Source organism: Hemitrygon akajei, chromosome 7 (assembly GCF_048418815.1).
Source record: "Hemitrygon akajei chromosome 7, sHemAka1.3, whole genome shotgun sequence".
Lineage (NCBI taxonomy): Eukaryota > Metazoa > Chordata > Chondrichthyes > Myliobatiformes > Dasyatidae > Hemitrygon > Hemitrygon akajei.
In genome coordinates this window covers 107,069,296-107,090,918 of record NC_133130.1, presented here as the reverse complement: position 1 = coordinate 107,090,918, position 21,623 = coordinate 107,069,296, and the positions used below count along the sequence as shown (strand labels likewise).

General features: G+C 45.3%; 1 long non-coding RNA gene across 1 annotated transcript in view; it reads right to left on the bottom strand.

The window, feature by feature from the left end:
* Positions 1–431: 431 nt before the first annotated feature.
* Positions 432–21,623, bottom strand: part of LOC140730032 (uncharacterized) — a 49,626-nt gene continuing 28,434 nt past the window's right edge. The window contains exons 2-3 of the long non-coding RNA XR_012099489.1: positions 8,595–8,682; positions 432–1,031 (exon numbers count right to left, since the gene is read on the bottom strand). This is a non-coding gene — a long non-coding RNA (uncharacterized lncRNA). The remainder of the gene's footprint in view (positions 1,032–8,594; positions 8,683–21,623) is intronic.

Sequence of the window (21,623 nt, the reverse complement as noted above, 5' to 3'; positions counted from 1 at the left end):
GATACAATTAAAATCAAGAATATTTATCTATTATTTTCCAAATCCAGATGATTACAATGACATCAGTCCAAAGCTGACAAAGCTCTATTTAAGTATGTACAGTACAGTGCAAAAGTCTTAGGCACAAATATATAGCTACAGTATTTGTCAAAGTGGAGTGGAGAGTGAGTTTGGGTGCAAAGGATGTTGGGAATGGTGAGGTGGAGTGCCATGGGAGGGGGGTGGGACAGGTGGCAGAGGAGGAGTTCCAGGGACGGCGCAGGTACAGGTATGTCCAGTCCTGAGACACCAGGCAAGGACATCTGATTCCAAACAATTGGTTTATTGATCATTACAGAATGTCTCTCTGGAGCTTCCCGCTCCCTCCCCTCTCCCTTCCCCTTTCCCAACCATGATTCCCCTCTCCCTGCCCTTTCCCACTCTCAGTCCACAATAGAAACCCATATCAGAATCAGGTTTATCATCACTGGCATACACCATGAAATTTGTTTTTTTTGCAACTACAGTACAGTGCAATATGTAAGATTACTACAGTACTGTGCAAAGGTCTTAGGTACTCTAGCTATATATATGTGCCTTGGACTTTTGCCCAGTACCATACATCTATCACTAATGATACAACAAAGTCATAGCTTTTTTAAAATCTCATTCCCAGCTTGGGAAGGAAGGGTGACTTCCTACCAATTCAAATCTCCTAAATCCTCTGGCAGGTAAGTTTACAAATTTTATTTGAGCTTCCTTGAAGATCCAACAGAGCTGAAATGATCTTCTCATCCCTTGAACGATCCCATTGCAAGCGACTCTCATTTTACAGCTGTTCAGATTACAGAAATTCTCCACAAAATTCTCAAATCTAAAATACAGAACCTTTAATCTAATTTAATTTAATCTAAAGTACAGAATAAAATTTATTCTCATGAGGCATGTGCGGGAAAAAAAGATGGTAAATAAATCAATGCAGCTTTTTATTTAAAAGGAGTTCAAGTTATCAGTATGTCACCAGCTTGCACCCTGAGATATGCGGGCATTCACTGTAGATACAAAGAAATACAACAGAATCAATGAAAAACCACACACAAACAAACACAAGCAACCAATGTACAAAAAGAAGACAAGCTGTGCAAAAACAAAATCAAAACAAATAAATGAATAATATTGGAACATGAGTTGCAGAGTCCTTGAAAGTGGGCCTGTAGGGTGTGGAGTCAGCTCATTGTTGGGGTGTGAAGTTATCCACACCAGTTCAGGAGCCTGACGGCTGAACCTGGGGGGGTGTGTTTCCAGTCGGCTTGTCTTCACACGTGCACAAATGAAGTGGCTTTGCATTATGGAAAGATGTGATATGGACCACTTTCCTGGGAAGACAACCCTCCTGTAGTACAGGAGCCGTCTAAGCGTTATGTCACCACTCCTTGGAAATTAACTCTGGTATGTTTTTCTATAGCTGATAACAATTAAGGTTTCAGTGCTGTGCATACAGATTTGCCTGCCATCTTGATCAAAAACAGTGTGCGTTATCTACAGACTGGCTGGCATGCCTCACCCACCCATGGCGGGGGCAGGGTGGGGGGGTGAAATTAGTATAGGCAGTTGGGTAGAATGTCAACGCAAGGCTGATTTGACACCAGCCCTCACTAAATGTATGGCTAGTTTAGATTTAACTGCAGATCCTTTGGCCCATCTTGTCAAAGTTCAAAGTAAATTCATTAATAAAGTTTACATATGTCACCAAATACAACCCAGAGATTCACTTTCTTGCCAGCATACTCAATAAATCCATATAACAGAATCAATGAACCAGTGGGCAAAAGACATAAACTGTGCAAATGCAAAAAGAAAGAAATAATAATAATAAATAAACAAATAAAAAGTATCGGGAACATGAGGTGAAAAGTCCTTGAAAGTCCACCGGTTGTGAGAAGATGTTGGAGATGGGGCAAGTGAAGCTGAGCCTTTGGTTCCGGAGCCTGATGGTTGAGGGGTAATAACTGTTCCTGAACATGATGGTGTGGGTCCTGAGGCTCCTGTACCTTCATCCTGATGGCAGCAGTGAGAAGAGAGCTTGTCCTGGGTGGTGGGAGCCCTGCTGATGGATGCTGCTCTCCTGCGACAATGCTCTGTATTGTGCTCAATGGTAGGGATGGGCCTTACCCGTGATGGACTGGGTGGCATCCACTGCTCTTTGCAGGATTTTCTGTTCAAGGACTTTGTCCCCTTGGTCTATGCTGAATTATTATTCTCCCTATTCACATGAACCTGTCCTAAACCATAGCCCACTCACCCCTTCCATCTATATATTGACCCAAACTTTTCTTAAATGTTGAAATCAAGCCCAGATCCATCCAGCTTGTTCCATCACCACCTTCTAAGTGATGAAATTTCCCTCATGATCGCCTTAACTTATCGCCTCTAGTTCTAGACTCAACCAACCTCAGTGGAAAAAGCCTGCTTGCATTTGCCCTATCTATACCCCTCATAATGTTATATATCTCTATCAAATCTCCCCTCATTCTCCTGCTCTCTAGGGAATAAAGTCCTAACCTATTAAACCTTTCCCTATAACTCAGTTCCTCAAGTCCCAGCAACATCCTTGTAACTTTTCTCTGTACTCTTTCAATCTTATTGATAACTTTCCTGCAGGTAAGCGACCAGAACTACAGGCAATACTCCAAACTAGGTATCACCAATGTCTTATACAACTTCACCATAACATCATAACTCCCTTACTCAATACTTTGACTTATGAGGACCAATGTTCTGAAAGCTCTCGTTACGATTCTTTGCAATAAAGGCCAAATTGGTTAGTCTTAATAATTACTTGGCACACCTGCGTACCAAACCCCAAATCTCTTTGCATTTTGACATTCTGTGGCATCTCAGCAAACCCACTGAACTACACTCAGTGGCCACTTTATTAGGTATCGCCTGAACTCAATAAAGTGGCCACTGGGTGTACGTTTGTGGTCTGCTGCTGCTGTGGCCCATCCACTTTGAGGTTCGACATGTTGAGCATTCAGAGATGCTCTCCTGCACACCACTGTTGTAATGTGTGGTTATTTGAGTTACTGTCACCTTCCTGTCAGTTTGAACCAGTCTGGCCATTCTCCTCTGACTCTCTCTTTAACAAGGTATTTTCACCCACAGAACTGCTGCTCACTGGATGTTTTTTTTTTGTCTTGCTCTCCATTCTCTGTAAACTCTAGAAACTGTTTTGTGTGAAAATCTCAGAACTTCAGCAGTTTCTGAGATACTCAAACCACCCTGTCTGGCACCAACCATCATGCGACAGTCAAAATCGCTTAATCACATTACTTCCCCACTCTGATGTCGGCTTGAACAACAGGTGAACCTCTTCACCATGTCTGCGTGCTTTCATGCATTGAGTTGCTGCCATATGATTGGTTGATTAGATATTTGCATTAATGAGCAGGTGTGCAGGTGTATCTAATAAAGTGGCCATTTTGTGTATATTGTAAGCTGTATCACTGGGATGTCTTGACATCCTCCAAGCAACAGTAACAAGCTGAGCTTGCATACCAGATGCCTGTATTTACAATGTAAGTGTAAATACAAGCTTCAACCTGTCAACACCTACAGAGCTGAAACAACAGGTCATAACAGAGTCCAAACTTGCAGTCCAATCTCTTTTAAAGCTTTGAAATGATAAGCTTAATTACAGCGAAAGGAACATAGTTGAAGGTTCAATTTTAAAATAGGTTTTCTTATCAGCATAATTATAGTAACATTTTGATATCTGTTTACTTAGCAATGCAGGGCAAGTTTCTGTAGTGATTTTTTAATTATGTTCATTTAGGTCTTTATAAATATCTGTAATTATAAATTGCAAGTGGTGCTGTCACTTTTTCCTTATCACAGAGGGTTATGCCTCAGAATAGAGGAACATCCCTTTAGAGCTGAAAAGAGGAGGAATTTCTTTAGCCAGAGTGTGGCGAATCAGAGGGCTGTGGAAGCCGAGTCACTGGGTCTGTCTAAAGCGCAGGTTCATAGGTTCTTGATCAATATGAGTGTCATTGAGACTTAATGAATATTAAAAAGCCTAGATAGAGTGGATGTGGAGAGGATGTTTCCTATAGTGGGAGAGTCTAGGACCAGAGGGCACAGCCTTGAAATAAAAGTACATTCCTTCAGAACAGAGGTGAGGAGGAATTTATTTAGCCAGAAGGTGACGAGTCAGTGAAATTTATTGCTAGAAGGCAGGAGAATGGAGATAAGAGGGATAATAAATCAGCCGTGATGAAATGATGCAGCAGACTCAATGGGCCAAATGGGAAAACTCTGCTCCTATATCTTAAGGTCTTATCAAAAGGTTCCTTTGAATATGGAAGTAACAGGGACTGTTCTTGTCTGCAATTGGGCCTACTCTCCCAAGGGTAGGGGCTGTATTGTCCTGGTGGTGATGGAATATATAGGTATGTTTGGACAGGCACAGGAACAGGCACAGGAACAGGCAGGGAAAGGAGGCCTCACACATCCCTTCATACTTTTCCCATCTCATTTTAAACATGCCCTCTGGTTTTAAGACCAACAGACAATAAGATCAAATTGGGCCATTCGGCCCATCAAGTCGGCTCTATCATTCCATCACGGCTGATTTATCATCCCTTTCAAGCCCATTCTTCTGCCTTCTCTCCGTAATCTTTGACACCCTTACTAATCAAGAACCTCCCAATCTCTGCTTTAAATATACCCAATGACTTGGCCTCCACAGCTGTCATTGGCAATGAATTCCACAAATTCACCAGACCCTGGCTAAAGAAATTCCTCCTCATCTCTGTTCTGGAAGGATGTCCTTGCATTCTGAGGATGTGCCTTCTGGTCCTAGACTCCCCCAGCATAGGAAACATCTTCTCCATGTCCAGTCATAGAACACTACTGCACAGAAACAGGCCCTTCTGCCCATCTAAACCATGTTTAACCATTAATCTGCCTAGTTCCATCGACCTGCACCTGAACCGTAGCCCTCCACACCCCTCCCATCCATGTACCTAACCGAATTTCTTTTGAATTATGAAATTGATCCTGCATCTACATTTCCACTCTAACCAGCCTCTGGGTGAAGAAGTTCACCCTCATGTTCCCCATAAACATTTCACCTTTCACCCTTAACCTATCACCTCTAGCTCCAATCTCACCCAATTTCAGCCTGCTTGTATTTATCCTCTCTGAACCCCTCATAAACTTGTATGGTTGGCACGTGTCTGTCTCGAAGGGCAATGGGTGATGATCGTCATCACAAGCCTGGGCGGAAGATAGGGAGATCCTGAGATGCCTGGTCATCAAGATCCCCCTCCCAGCCTCACCAGTGTAGTCCAAAGGAAAGCTTATGAAGCAAGACATTTGGAACCAGCTTGGCTGCAGGAGCTGCCGGAAGGATGTTCAATGAGGTCCAGCCACCTCAGGGGGCTCCACTCCGGATTTGCTGTCTGGGTTTACTCCTGTAGCCTTCGTCTCTCCCGAGGCTGCCCACAAGGCAGTGGGGTTATTTACCCGTAGCTGGGGATCTGGTTCACGAGCACCAGGGCATGTCCACACACCAGTGGGCCTGCAGAGGACAAACCTCCTCCCCACCCTCCGTAGTTCAGCCTGAGTCTGAGAGGAGTTCAGTTTCCATGTGTCGCCAGCGAGGCTTGCTGTCGGAGAGGCTGTGTACTGGCAGGGAGAGACCTACACATTCAGCTCTCCTTTTTACAAGACTGCTAGCCAGAGGTGGAAGCTGAAAGTGAGAGTGACAAGCATGACCCACTACACTACCACATGGACACAGCACAACAACCGTTTTGACAACCTCCATCAAATCTCCCCTCAGTCTTCTACATTCTAGGGTATAAAGTCCTAACTTAGTCAACCTTTCTCAATACCTGAGGTCCTCGGTTCCCAGCAACATCTTTGTAAATAGGTGATGAAAACTGCACACAATATTCCAAATTAGGCCTCACCAATGTCTTATACAACTTCAACACAATATCCTGATTCCTGCACTGATTTATGAAGGCTATTGTGCCAAAAGCTTTCTTTGGGACCCAATCTACCTGAGATGTCAATTTCAAGGAATTATGGATCTGTATTCCCAGATCCCTCTGTTCTACTGCTCAGCTGGTTGGTCCTCCCTGAGTGTAACACCCCATCTTGTCTGCATTAAATTCCATCTGCTATTTTCAGGCCATTTCACCAGCTGGTCCAGATCCCCACTGCAAGCTTTGGTAGTCTTCCTTGCTGTCCACTACAGCCCCAGTCTTTGTGTCATTCGCAAACTGCCTGCTCCACTTTACCATATTATCATCCAGATCATTGTTACAGACGACAAACAACAATGGACCCAGCACTGATCCTTGTGGCCCACCACTAGTCACAGGCCTCCAGTCACAGAGGCAACTGTCTACTACCGCTGCCTGGCTTCTTCTGCTAAGCCAATTTACTACCTCATATTGAATGCCAAGTGACTGAACCTGCTTCACCAACCTTCCTTGCGGGACCTTGTCAAATGCTTTGCTGAAGTCCATGTAGACAACATCTACTGACTCATAACTTCCTCTTAAAACTCTCTAAGCTTGCTAAGACATGACTTACCTCACACAAAGCCATGTTGACTATTCCTAATCAGTCCCTACCTGTCCAAATACTCATATATCCAGTCCCTTAGAATACCTACCAATAACTTTCCTGCTACTAATTTCTCAGCTTATTGTTAGAGCCTTTCTTAAACAATGGAACAACGTTAACTATCCTCCAGCTTCTCACACTACTTAGGTCTTTCAATATTCAATTTTAGACCCCCTATCCTGGGAAAAAGGCTGTGTGTATTCATCGTTCCTATGCCCCTCATAGTTTTGTACATCTCTATAAAGTCTCCCAGGCTCCAAGGAAGTAAGTCATAACCTGGCCAACCTCGCCCTATAACTCAAGTCCTGGCAACATTCTCCCTCATAATTTTATATTCCTCTGTGAGTTCACTCTTTGGCCTCCTTTGCTCCCTGGAACACAGTCCCGGGCTATCCAGTCTCTCCTGGCAGCATCCTTATAAATCTCTTCCGTACCCTCTCTAACATAATCACATCCTCCCTGCAGAACAGTGATGAGAAACGCAGCTAATACCCCAGGCGCTGTCTTGTACAGCTCTAGCATGACATTCCAACTCTTTGTCACTTTGTCAACACTTTTTCACCACTTCATTTAGCTGTAGTGAAGAAGATGTAATGGTAAATTTTTGTACTGCTCCAACTGGGAGCAAAGTTTGAAATCTTCTTGATTAGTTAAAGCATCAAAGGTTACGGAGAGAAAGCAGTTACGGAGAGGGATATTAAATCAGCAATGGCAGAGCAGACTTGATGGGCCAAATGGCCTTATTCTGACATCCTGACTAATCAAAAACCCATCACCCTCCATTTTAAGTATACCCAATGACTCCACACAGCCGTCTGTGGAAATGAATTCTATAGATTCACCACCCTCTGGCTAAAGAAATTCCTCTTCATCTCTGTTCTAAATGGACATCCTTCTATTCTGAGGCTGTGCCCTCCGGTCCCAGACTCCTCTCCACATCCACTCCGTCCAGGCCTTTCAGTATTTGATAGGTAATATTGAGTAATTTGAGATATCCCATCAGTTACAATCTGCAACGCTGAACAAGATTCATTCATTCCTTGTTTCTGTTTCCTGTCAATCCATTTCCAAGCCGTGCAGATACGTTGTGACCGATAACCTACAGTTGTACGTGGATCTTTTGCAAAACCTGAATGCTGAGCATACCACGCCTAACGGTTCCCCTTTATCTATTGTTCAAAGTCCCATCCTCAAACTCAGTTAGTTTGTCAAACACAGATTTCCTTTCCGGAGGTCATGTTACATTTATTTAAGCATATTATCAATCCTTTATAGCCTCTAACAAATTTCTCAGTATGAGATTAGGTTAATTATTCCACACACTCATCAAATTCAGCTTGAAGAAATCCAACATTGCATCTGAAAACGGGGAAGACATTGCACTCAGTAGACACTTCTGGAGGAAATCTGTTCAAGAAGGAGCTGTGTTACCTGAGAATTACTTTCATTGAGCCGCAGAGAACAAGCGTAAGCTGTGAAAGGGGAGACTCTTGCCCACACTGCACCGGAATACGTGGATCCCAGACTGGCCTCTGCAGGCACCGATAGACAGCCCCTTAGGACATCATTCTCAATTCGAGTGACTACACTACCAAACTGGTCTGTAGTTTCTTGATTTCTCTCTCCCTCCTTTGATAAAAAGTATAGATAATTCAGTCTTCAGCCTCCAATCTGCAGGAACGTTTCCACTGTATAAAACATTCTAGGTGATATCTTACTAATCACTATTCCAGGAACCCTACCTGTATTCCCAGCCAGACATATCTCAACATATCAAAACAGAGTCATTCAAGCAATTTCATCATCATACAGGAGGGTTTTAAAGATTATGGATCTAAAGATCAGCTTTATTTGTCATATGCATATCGAAACATCAAAACAGAATGCTTCAACAACCAAGGACAGTGCTGGGGTCACCAGGCTCCCGGCTCCAGCACAGCGAGTTTACAAATATCACAAATGCTAAACCTAACCGCATGTCTTTGGAATGGGGAGGAATCCGGACCATCTGGAGATGAACCATGTCGTGACGGGATGGAGCCCCACTGGTGATCGCTGGGGCTGTAAAGAAAGAGAAAGAGAACTATTGTTTCAGATCAGTGTCTTTAATAAGGTCATCAGGCTGAAACTATGACTGTTTCTATCTCTACAGAACATTCCTGACCTTCTGAGTGATGTCAGTGTTTTCTGAACACAAGAGATTCTGCAGACGCTGGACATCCAGAGCAACACACACAAAACGCTGGAGGACCTCAGCAGGTCAGGCAGCGACTATGGAGATGAATGAATGGTCAATGTTTTGGGCTGAGTGCCTGAAATGTCCACTGTTTATTCCTTTCCATAGAAGCTCCCTGACCTGCTGAGTTCCTCCAGCATTTTGCTTCTGTTGCTCAACGTTTTCTGCCTTTATTTCTTTATTTTATTTGGAGATAGAGCCCGGTAACAGGCCCTTCCAGCCCAATGAGCCTGAGCCACCCAGTTACACCCACGTGACAAACCCTTGCACCTTGGACTGTGGGAGGAAACCCGAGCACCCAGAGGAAACCCACATGGTCACGTTGAGAGCGTGCAAACTCCTTACCGACAGCAGTGGAATGGAATCCGTCTCACTGGCATTGTAGCCACTGCGTTACCGTGTTCCATGGAATTTTTCCTATTCCAGGGGTTTGCTTACTATTGAGGTTTAGAACAGGAATGTTTTCTGCAGATCAGCGGAAAATCAATCTCTAAATTTAATTAGGCAACACCCTCATTTTCCCCAGACATATTGAGGAGTTTCCAGTAGATGGCAGTGTGTCACTGAACTCTTCCTGCCCAGAGTGCGGTCATACATCCCTGGGCATTTCAGGCTGACGTTCAGATTCAGATTTATTAACTACAGGCAGGACACAACATCCAGTGAATTACATCGTTTGCGTTAGCAACCAACACGCACAAGGATAAGCCGGGGGTGTCTTTGCACATTCGAGTGCCTACATAGCATGCCTACGATGTCCAGCACAACAAGCACCTTTCTCACCCTCACACACACAGGCCTCCAACCCCAGGACAGGCTGCCTCCAGGCCTCCAGTCCTCGGCCTCAGACTCTCAATCTCACAGACATTGATGCTCCAAGCTCCGGTCTCTGGCCTGAACTCCCACACTTGCAGACATCCAAGATTTCCAAGATGGCGGCGTGACGCAGCTTGCAGCGGCCACTCCGGAGCTGATTATCTGTTATTTGTGAAGTGGGGTGCCGTGTGCAATCATAATCGATTGAAAACGGGCGTGGGAGCACGGAGGGACATCGGGAATTCTCCAGGAAGACCTTCTTCATTGTTGGTCCGGGACTTTGCTGGGAAGAACAGGCCCAGTCCTTAGGGTCACATTGCCGATGGCCGTTGGCAGGGCCGTCTTAATATGCTCGGCAGAGGATGGTGCTCGGAGAAGCTGTGCCAGAGGTTCGACGGACTCGGAGTCCGCTGCAGTCAGGTCGCTTTCAGTGTGTGCTGCGTCTGCGAGGCTGAGTCGGGCGGTGCCGTGGAAGTCCATAGCGGGGGTATTCCCTTCTGCCGCCAGCGTGTGGTGATTTCTTTTGAACTTATAATCCTTTAACATCTTTGGACTATTTTTACTGTGCCCATGGTCTGTTTTTTTATGAATTATGCTATTGTTTGCACTGTTGTAACTATATGTTGTAACTATGTGGTTTTGTGCAGGTCTTGTAGCTTTAGTTTTTGGTCTTGTTTGTCTGGTGGATTTGGAGCTCCTTTCCGGGGAACGTACTAAGACGGTAGCGCGATATTAATACGCAGCAGCCTCTCCAGACTCTGGATTGGGGATTGCCAAACGTTATGTGGATTTTCTGGTGTAGTCTGTTTTGTCATATGCTTTTGTGATATCATTCTGGGGGAACGTTGTCTCATTTTTTAACTGCATTGCATTTGTGGTTTCTAAATGACAATAAACTGAATCTGAATCAAGCCTCCAACTTCCGGCCACTCGGCACGGACTCGCCAATGTCAGCCTTTGACCTTTCAAGTTTTCTACCTCTGGTCTTGCTAAGCTCTGGACTTTGACCATGAGTGCTGCTCTCCAGATTTTGCTCAACCTCAATGGGTCAAGCCTAGTTCTGCTCCTGGTTTGGGCTGGTAAGAGAAGCACATGACAGAAATCAATCATACTGCAGGTGCTGGAAGTCTGAATAAAAGCAGAAAGTGCGAGAAACACTCAGAGAGACTGGCAGCATCTGTATGCCATGGACCAATACCATTAAGTAAGGGGTCTATGGACCCCAGGCCGGAAACCCCCGATCTAGATGTTGGCCCAAGATGCCTGGTCCAGGCTGGTTCCTGTGACCAAGCACAACTTGTCCTTGGCTCAGCCTGGAGGCATGAGGATCTCTGAAATCCTTGTGAAGCTTAACCATTATCGATAGAGATCAATAAGCTTTTAGATCTTCAGATAATCAATGATTGCAAGGAATCGGGGGTTAGTGTAGGAATGTCACTCTGAGGTAGAAGATGAGCCGTGTTCTGATTGAATGATGGCGCGGTAGGGCTGAATGATGTCCACACGTTTCTACTTCCCTGGTACCGACTCTGTTTCCTAAGACTAGCAGCCAAGATAAGCTGTAGGTCAGGGGTACAGATTAGGTTCGACGCTCAGATTAGGGTTAAAGGTGGGGGGTCAGGGTTATAGAGTCAGTCAGATGAGATTTGGGATGGGGTTAGAGCTGGGATCATGGTTGGAGTCGTGTATGGTACAGAACTTCTTGAATATGCCAGGAAATCATAGTGTCCTGAAGGGTATCAGTATTCTCAAGACCAGCCTCATTTGTAACTTGTACGTCGAACCACACGGTGAAATGTGTCGATGACCGTCAGAATACGGGGTGTGCTGGGGGCAGCCCGCAGCCGGCACCAGCAGCTCAGTAACCCTAACATGATGCGTCTGGAATATGGGAGAGACAGTTGGACCCCAGTCTTACAGCTGGCACTGTTAAGCGATTGTGCTAACTGCTATTCAAACAGGGGAAAATCTACAGATGCTGGAAATCCAGAGCAACACACACAAAATTCCGGAGGAACACAGCAGGCCAGGCAGTTTAGGAGCTGAGGGGTAATGCTGCAGCTATATAGGACCCTGGTCAGACCCCACTTGGAGTACTGTGCTCAGTTCTGGTCGCCTCACTATAGGAAGGATGTGGAAACCATAGAAAGGGTGCAGAGGAGATTTACAAGGACGTTGCCTGGATTGGGGACAGGTCAGGAAAAAAAAGTCCTGATGGACAGTTTCAGCCCAAAACGTTGACTGTTTGCTCTTTTCCGTAGAAGCTGCCTGACCTGCTGAGTTCCTCCAGCATTTTGTGTGTTCCACCCTGATTCCTTTGCTGGGAGGTAAAAGTCACCTTGACTTCCTCAAAAGGAACAGCTGGTGATGTCAACACTCAGTTCGCCCTAAAGCCCTGTTTTGTCCTTTGACCAGAGGCTGTGACCCAGTACTCAGGATGTGGGAGGTGAAGTGAGGCCATCTTCAGGATCGCTTTAGAATCTGCAATGGATCCAAATAGTAAACATAGAATTACAGAAACATAGAAAGCCTACAGTACAATACAGGCCCGTCGGCCCACAATGCCGTGCCGAATATGTCTCTAGCTTAGAAATTACCTAGGATTACCCATAGCCCTCTATTTTTCTAAGCTCCATGTACCCATCCAGGAGTCTCTTAAAAGACCCTATCCTATCCGCCTCCACCACCGTCGCCAGCAGCCCATTCCATACACTCACCACTCTCTACTTAAAACAACTTACCCCTGACATCTCCTCTGTAACTACTTCCAAGCACCTTAAAACTGTCCCTTCTCGTGCTAGCCATTTCAGCCCTGGGAAAAAGCCTTTGACTATCCACACGATCAATGCCTCTCATCATCTATAAGGCCACCTCTCGTCCTCCATCGCTCCAAGGAGAAAAGGCCAAGTTTATTCAACTTATTCAAATGGGGCATGCTCCCCAATCCAGGCAACATCCTTGTAAATCTCCTCTGCACCCTTTCTATGGTTTCCACATCCTTCCTATAGAGGTGACCAGAACTGAGCACAGTACTCCAAGTGGGGTCTGACCAGGGTCCTATGTAGCTGCAAAATTACCTCTCGGCTCTTAAACTCAATCCCATGATTGATTAAGGACAATGCACCGTATGCCTTTAACCACAGAGTCAACCTGCATAGTAGCTTTGAGTGTCCTATGGACTTGGACCCCAAGATCCCTCTGTTCCTCCAAACTACCAAGAGTCTTACCATTAATACTAAATTCTGCCATCATATTTGACCTACCAAAATGAACCACCTCACACTTATCTGGGTTGAACTCCATCTGCCACTTCTTAGCCCAGTTTTGCATCCTATCAATGTCCCGCCGTAACCTCTGACAGCCCTCCACACTATCTACAACACCTCCAACCTTTGTGTCATCAGTAAATTCACTAACCCATCCCTCCACTTCCTCATCCAGGTCACTTATAAAAATCATAAAGAGAAGGAGTCCCAGAATAGATCCCTGAGGCACACCACTGGTGACCGACCTCCGTGCAGAATATGACCCGTCTACAACCACTCTTTGCCTTCTGTGGGCAAGCTAATTCTGGATTCACAAAGCAATGTCCCCTTGGATCCCATGCCCCTTACTTTCTCAATAATCCTTGCATGGGGTACCTTATCAAATGCCTTGCTGAAATCCATATACACTACATCTACTGCTCTACCTTCATCAATGTGTTTAATCACATCCTCAAAAAATTCAAACAGGCTCGTAAGGCATGACCTGCCCTTGACAAAGCCATGCTGACTATCCCTAATCATATTATGCCTCTCCAAATGTTCATAAATCCTTCCCTCAGGATCTTCTCCATCAACTTACCAACCACAGAAGCAGACTCACTGGTCTATAGTTTCCTGGGCTATCTCTACTCCCTTTCTTGAATAAGGGAACAACATCTGCAACCCTCCAATTCTCTAGAACCTCTCCCATTCCCATTGATGATGTGAAGATCATCGCCAGAGGCTCAGCAATCTCCTCCCTCACTTCCCACAGTAGCCTGAGGTACATCTCATCCAGTCCCGGTGACTTATCCAACTTGATGCTTTCCAAAAGCTCCAGCACATCCTTTTTCTTAATGTCTATATGCGCAAGCTTTTCAGTCTGCTGTAAGTCATCCCTGCAATCGCCAAGAACCTTTTCCATAGTGAAGGTATTAATTAAGTACCTCCGCTATCTCCTCCAGTTCCATACATACTTTCCCACAGTCACACTTGTTTGGTCCTATTCTCTCACATATTATCCTCTTGCTCATCACATACTTGTAGAATGACTTGGGGTTTTCCTTAATCCTGCTCGCCAAGGGCTTCTCATGGCCTTTTCGAACTCTACTAATTTCATTCTTAAGCTCCTTCCTGCTAGCATTATAATTTTCTTGATCTCTATCATTACCTAGTTTTTTGAATCTTTCATAAGTTCTTCTTTTCTTCTTGACTAGATTTTCAACAGCCTTTGTACACCATGGTTCCTGTACCCTACCATTTTTCCCTGTCTCATTGGAACGTACCTATGCAGAACGCCACGCAAATATTCCCTGAACATTTGTCACATTTCTGCCATGCAATTCATGAGAATATCTGTTCCCAATTTATGCTTCCAAGTTCCTACCTGATAGCCTCATATTTCCCCTTACTCCAATTAAACGTTTCCCTAACTTATCTGTTCATATTGCTCTCCAATGCTATGGTAAAGGAGATAGAATTGTGATCACTGTCTCCAAAATGCTCTCCCACTGGGAGATCTGACACCTGACCAGGTTCATTTCCCAGTACCAGATCAAGTACAGCCTCTCCTCTTGTAGGCTTATCTACATATTGTGTCAAGAAACCTTCCTGAACACACCTAACAAACTCCACCCCATCTAAACCCCTTGCTCTTAGAAGATGCCAATCAATATTTGGGATATTAAAATCTCCCACCACAACAACCCTGTTATTATTACACCTTTCCAGAATCTATCTCCCTATCTGCTCCTTAATGTCCCTGTTACTATTGGGTAAAAAATACCCAGTAGGGTTATTGACCCCTTTCTGTTCCTAACTTCCACCCACAGAGACTCAGTAGACAATCCCTCCATGACTTCCTCCTTTTCTGCAACCGTGACTCTATCCCTGATCAACAGTACCACACCCCCACCTCTTTTGCCTCCCTCCCTGTCCTTTCTGAAACATCTAAAGCCTGGCACTCGAAGTAACCATTCCTGTCCCTTAGCCATCCAAGTCTCTGTAATGGCCACACATTCTAATTCCACGTCCCATTCCCATTCTGATATGTCTATCCGTGGCCTCCTCTACTATCAAAATGAATCCAAACTCAGGTTGGAGGAACAACACCTTATATACTGGCTGGGTAGCCTCCAACCTGATGGCATGAACATTGACTTCTCTAACTTCTTCCATTAATGCCCCTCCTCCCCTTCTTACCCCATCCCTGACATATTTAGTTGTTTTTTTTTCTCTCTCTCTGCCCATCACTCTGCCTGTTCTCCATCTCCCTCTGGTGCTTCCCCCCCCCTTTCTTTCTCCCGAGGCCTCCTGTCCCATGATCCTTTCCAGCTCTGTATCACTTTTGCCAATCACCTTTCCAGCTCTTAGCTTCATCCCACCCCCTCCGGTCTTCTCCTATCATTTTGCATTTCCCCCTCCCCCCACTACTTTCAAATCTCTTACTATCTCTCCTTTCAGTTAGTCCTGACGAAGGGTCTCGGCCCGAAACGTCGACAGTGCTTCTCCTTATAGATGCTGCCTGGCCTGCTGTATTCCACCAGCATTTTGTGTGTGTTGTTTGAATTTCCAGCATCTGCAGATTTCCTTGTGTTTGCTCCGCAAATCATACCTGGTTTTCTGGTACAGGCCTGGGTCACCAGACTTGAATGCCACAGATCTAGACTTCAGCAGACGACGTACCTCCTGGTTCATCCACGGCTTTTGGTTTGGGAATGTTCAGTAAGTCTTTGTAGGCACACACTCATCCACACAGGTTTTAATGAAGTCGGTAACAACTACAGCATACTCATCCAGGTTCGAAGAGGAATCCCTGAATACAGTCCAGTCCACCGATTGAAAGCAGTCCTGTAGGTGCTCCTGTGCTTCCCTTGTCCAAACCTTCTTGGTCCTCACTGCTGGTGCTGCAGTCTTCAGTCTCTGCCTGTACTCAGGGGGTAGAAGTACAGCCAGGTGATCAGACTTCGCGAAGTGAGGGCGTGGAATAGCACGGTATGCATTCTTGTTGGTGGTGTAGCAATAGTCCAGTGTGTTGTTTCCTCTGGTATTGCAAGTGGTCTGTTATAATTCTTGTGGCTCATTGTCAGATTAGGTTAGGATTTTATGAGGCCCCTGTTAATTCCATTACGTTAAAGGTTCTTGTAGATGCTAGTTGTTGTTATCGTTACCAAGAAACATTTGACAAACACTTTTTCATGGAGTGGATGTACCCTTAAGCAAACATCATAGTCAAATAACGAAAGCAATGGACACGAGAAATAATTGCTCACAAAGGGTACGGGAGCTAGAATGGGAAAGAACAGCAGTCAAGTAGTGTCATCCCATTACGTTCATTCCACGGCTGGGTAAGGACTCGAGGCTCGTCTCCAGTGCAAACCAGCAACCTGGAAAAGAACTCAGAGTCCCAGGGCAGAACTGGCCAATACCAAGGGGCATAATTTTAAGGTGATTGGAGGAAAGTATAGGGGGCATGTCAGTGGGTGTGTGGAACACCCTACCAAGGGTGGTGAGGGAGGCAAATAGATTAGGGGCATTTAAAAAACTGATAGGGACAGGGATGATAGAAAAACGGAGTGTGATGTAGGAGTGAAGAGTTAGATTGATTTACCGTAGGTTAAAAGGTTGGCACGACATTGTGTGGTGGAGAGCCTGCACTGGGTTTTATGAAAAGGCACAGAACACACAGCTTTAAATGGACCTTTTCAGATCACCCTCAAGACTCAAGTGGTCTGTTCAGTCTCAGGGTTTATATTGCTGTCTGACATGCCCTGTCTGGGATTCCATTGAAGAGCTGAGGGAGTGTCGGGTGACAGCTCAGCCCGTGGACAGATGATGTTCCCATAGCAACCCTTCTTAAATCACTCTTTAGTCTCCTTCCATGTTGCTTGCTTCTTGTTAAACAGAGGCACAAGAGAACGATGACCAGTAAAATACTACGAAGATATTTATTAATGTCGGTAAACCTGGCCTCTGTATTCCCTGTAGTATATAATTGTCAATCTACTCTCAGTGGCCACTTGATTAAGTACCTGGTAAAATGGCCACTGAGTGTACGTTTGTGGTGTTCTGCTGCTTCAAAGCTTGACATGTGCATTTAGAGATGCTCACCACTGCTGTAATGAGCGGTTATTTGAGTTATGTCAGCCTGAACTGATCTGGCCATTCTCCTCTGACCTCTCTCACTAACAAGGCGATTTCACCCACAGAACTGCCACTCACTGGGTGTTTTTGTTTCTCGCACCATTCTCTGTAAACTCTAGAGACTGTTGTGTGTGAAAATCCCAGGAGATCGGTCTCTGAGATACTCAGACCACCCCATCTGGCACCAACCATCATTCCACGGTCAAAGTCACTTAGATCGCATTTCTTCTGACGTTTGGTCTGAAAAGCAGCTGAAGCTCCTGACCATGTCGGCCTGCTTTTATGCATTGAGCTGCTGCCACTTGATTGGCTGATGGGATATTTGCATTAATGAGCGGGGGTATAGGTGTACCCAGTAAAGTGATCACTGAGTGTGTTTTAAGGATAGCTTACAGTTCATTCAGGAAGAAGCATTTGTAAAAGAAGCAAGATTTCTAATGACATCTGTGAAATTGTATGTCTCGCAGAATGTACAAGTCACTCTCCTAATGAGCGTATTTTGGTCAAAGGAGAAAGGATGAAAGGTCAAGAATCAACGTTATTCACCATATACACTTATGGGTATTAGGAATTTGTTGTGGTGTGTTGGTCAGGGTGTGACATGCAACAAAAAACAACAACATTCAACAATTATAAAGAATTATATACGAATAAAGTCAGGGGTTAAAGTATAGATACTGAATAAAATTTGCATAAATACATAAATACCAGCATGTATTTACAATGTAACAGCAATATGAAAAGTGGTTTAAAAGAGCTTACTGGCAAGTAAGGGGTAATAGATAGGTGTGAAGGGTGATGGGGATTAACTAGAATGGCTGATCAGATTAAAAATACCTGGGAGAAGAAACTTTTAAGATGGAGTGTCAAGGTCTGTCCCTTGTGGCACAGTGTCAGCTGTAGTAAAGATCTGTGTCTTACAGTACAATGCCGGCTGTAGTAAAGGTCTGTGTCCTTACAGTACGATGCCGGCTGTTGTAAAGGTCTGTGTCCTTACAGTACGATGCCGGCTGTAGTAAAGATCTGTGTCCTTACAGTACGATGCTGGCTGTTGTAAAGGTCTGTGTCCTTACAGTACGATGCCGGCTGTAGTAAAGGTCTCTGGTCTTACAGTACGATGCCGGCTGTAGTAAAGATCTGTGTCCTTACAGTACGATGCCGGCTGTTGTAAAGACATGTGGTCTTACAGTACGATGCCGGCTGTAGTAAAGATCTGTGTCCTTACAGTACGATGCCGGCTGTAGTAAAGGTCTCTGGTCTTACAGTACGATGCCGGCTGTAGTAAAGATCTGTGTCCTTACAGTACGATGCCGGCTGTTGTAAAGATATGTGGTCTTACAGTACGATGCTGGCTGTAGTAAAGGTCTCTGGTCTTACAGTACGATGCCGGCTGTAGTAAAGATCTGTGTCCTTACAGTACGATGCCGGCTGTAGTAAAGATCTGTGTCCTTACAGCACGATGCTGGCTGTAGTAAAGATGTGTGTCCTTACAGTACGATGCCGGCTGTAGTAAAGATCTGTGTCCTTACAGTACGATGCTGGCTGTAGTAAAGGTATCTGGTCTTACAGTATGATGCCGGCTGTAGTAAAGATCTGTGTCCTTACAGTACGATGCCGGCTGTAGTAAAGATCTGTGTCCTTACAGTACGATGCCGGCTGTTGTAAAGGTCTGTGTCCTTACAGTACGATGCCGGCTGTAGTAAAGATCTGTGTCCTTACAGTACGATGCCGGCTGTAGTAAAGATGTGTGTCCTTACAGTACGATGCCGGCTGTAGTAAAGATCTGTGTCCTTACAGCACGATGCCGGCTGTTGTAAAGATCTGTGTCCTTACAGTACGATGCCGGCTGTAGTAAAGATCTGTGTCCTTACAGTAAGATGCCGGCTGTAGTAAAGATCTGTGTCCTTACAGTACGATGCCGGCTGTAGTAAAGATCTGTGTCCTTACAGTACGATGCCGGCTGTTGTAAAGATCTGTGTCCTTACAGTACGATGCCGGCTGTAGTAAAGGTCTCTGGTCTTACAGTACGATGCCGGCTGTAGTAAAGATCTGTGTCCTTACAGTACGATGCCGGCTGTTGTAAAGATCTGTGTCCTTACAGTACGATGCCGGCTGTAGTAAAGATCTGTGTCCTTACAGCACGATGCCGGCTGTTGTAAAGATCTGTGTCCTTACAGTACGATGCCGGCTGTAGTAAAGATCTGTGTCCTTACAGTAAGATGCCGGCTGTAGTAAAGATCTGTGTCCTTACAGTACGATGCCGGCTGTAGTAAAGATCTGTGTCCTTACAGTACGATGCCGGCTGTTGTAAAGATCTGAGTCCTTACAGTACGATGCCGGCTGTAGTAAAGGTCTCTGGTCTTACAGTACGATGCCGGCTGTAGTAAAGATCTGTGTCCTTACAGTACGATGCCGGCTGTTGTAAAGATCTGTGTCCTTACAGTACGATGCCGGCTGTAGTAAAGATGTGTGTCCTTACAGTACGATGCCGGCTGTTGTAAAGATCTGTGTCCTTACAGTACGATGCCGGCTGTTGTAAAGATCTGTGTCCTTACAGTACGATGCTGGCTGTAGTAAAGATATGTGGTCTTACAGTACGATGCCGGCTGTAGTAAAGATCTGTGTCCTTACAGTACGATGCCGGCTGTAGTAAAGATCTGTGTCCTTACAGCACGATGCTGGCTGTTGTAAAGATCTGTGTCCTTACAGTACGATGCCGGCTGTAGTAAAGGTCTCTGGTCTTACAGTACGATGCCGGCTGTTGTAAAGATCTGTGTCCTTACAGTACGATGCCGGCTGTAGTAAAGATCTGTGTCCTTACAGTACGATGCTGGCTGTAGTAAAGGTCTCTGGTCTTACAGTACGATGCCGGCTGTTGTAAAGATCTGTGTCCTTACAGTACGATGCCGGCTGTTGTAAAGATCTGTGTCCTTACAGTACGATGCCGGCTGTAGTAAAGATCTGTGTCCTTACAGTACAATGCCGGCTGTAGTAAAGATCTGTGTCCTTACAGCACGATGCTGACTGTAGTAAAGATGTGTGTCCTTACAGTACGATGCCGGCTGTAGTAAAGGTCTCTGGTCTTACAGTATGATGCCGGCTGTAGTAAAGATATGTGTCCTTACAGTACGATGCCGGCTGTAGTAAATGTCTCTGGTCTTACAGTATGATGCCGGCTGTAGTAAAGATATGTGTCCTTACAGTACGATGCTGGCTGTAGTAAAGGTCTCTGGTCTTACAGTATGATGCCGGCTGTAGTAAAGATATGTGTCCTTACAGTACGATGCCGGCTGTAGTAAAGGACTGTGGTCTTACAGTACGATGCCGGCTGTAGTAAAGGTCTCTGGTCTTACAGTACGATGCCGGCTGTAGTAAAGATCTGTGTCCTTACAGTACGATGCTGGCTGTAGTAAAGGTATCTGGTCTTACAGTATGATGCCGGCTGTAGTAAAGATGTGTGTCCTTACAGTACGATGCCGGCTGTAGTAAAGATCTGTGTCCTTACAGTACGATGCTGGCTGTAGTAAAGGTCTCTGGTCTTACAGTATGATGCCGGCTGTAGTAAAGATGTGTGTCCTTACAGCACGATGCTGGCTGTAGTAAAGATCTGTGTCCTTACAGTACGATGCCGGCTGTAGTAAAGATCTGTGTCCTTACAGTACGATGCCGGCTGTAGTAAAGATCTGTGTCCTTACAGCACGATGCCGGCTGTTGTAAAGATCTGTGTCCTTACAGTACGATGCCGGCTGTAGTAAAGATCTGTGTCCTTACAGTACGATGCCGGCTGTAGTAAAGATCTGTGTCCTTACAGTACGATGCCGGCTGTAGTAAAGATCTGTGTCCTTACAGTACGATGCCGGCTGTTGTAAAGATCTGTGTCCTTACAGTACGATGCCGGCTGTAGTAAAGGTCTCTGGTCTTACAGTACGATGCCGGCTGTAGTAAAGATCTGTGTCCTTACAGTACGATGCCGGCTGTTGTAAAGATCTGTGTCCTTACAGTACGATGCCGGCTGTAGTAAAGATGTGTGTCCTTACAGTACGATGCCGGCTGTTGTAAAGATCTGTGTCCTTACAGTACGATGCCGGCTGTTGTAAAGATCTGTGTCCTTACAGTACGATGCTGGCTGTAGTAAAGATATGTGGTCTTACAGTACGATGCCGGCTGTAGTAAAGATCTGTGTCCTTACAGTACGATGCCGGCTGTAGTAAAGATCTGTGTCCTTACAGCACGATGCTGGCTGTAGTAAAGATGTGTGTCCTTACAGTACGATGCCGGCTGTTGTAAAGATCTGTGTCCTTACAGTACGATGCCGGCTGTTGTAAAGATCTGTGTCCTTACAGTACGATGCCGGCTGTAGTAAAGATCTGTGTCCTTACAGTACGATGCTGGCTGTAGTAAAGGTCTCTGGTCTTACAGTACGATGCCAGCTGTTGTAAAGATCTGTGTCCTTACAGTACGATGCCGGCTGTTGTAAAGATCTGTGTCCTTACAGTACGATGCCGGCTGTAGTAAAGATCTGTGTCCTTACAGTACGATGCCGGCTGTAGTAAAGATCTGTG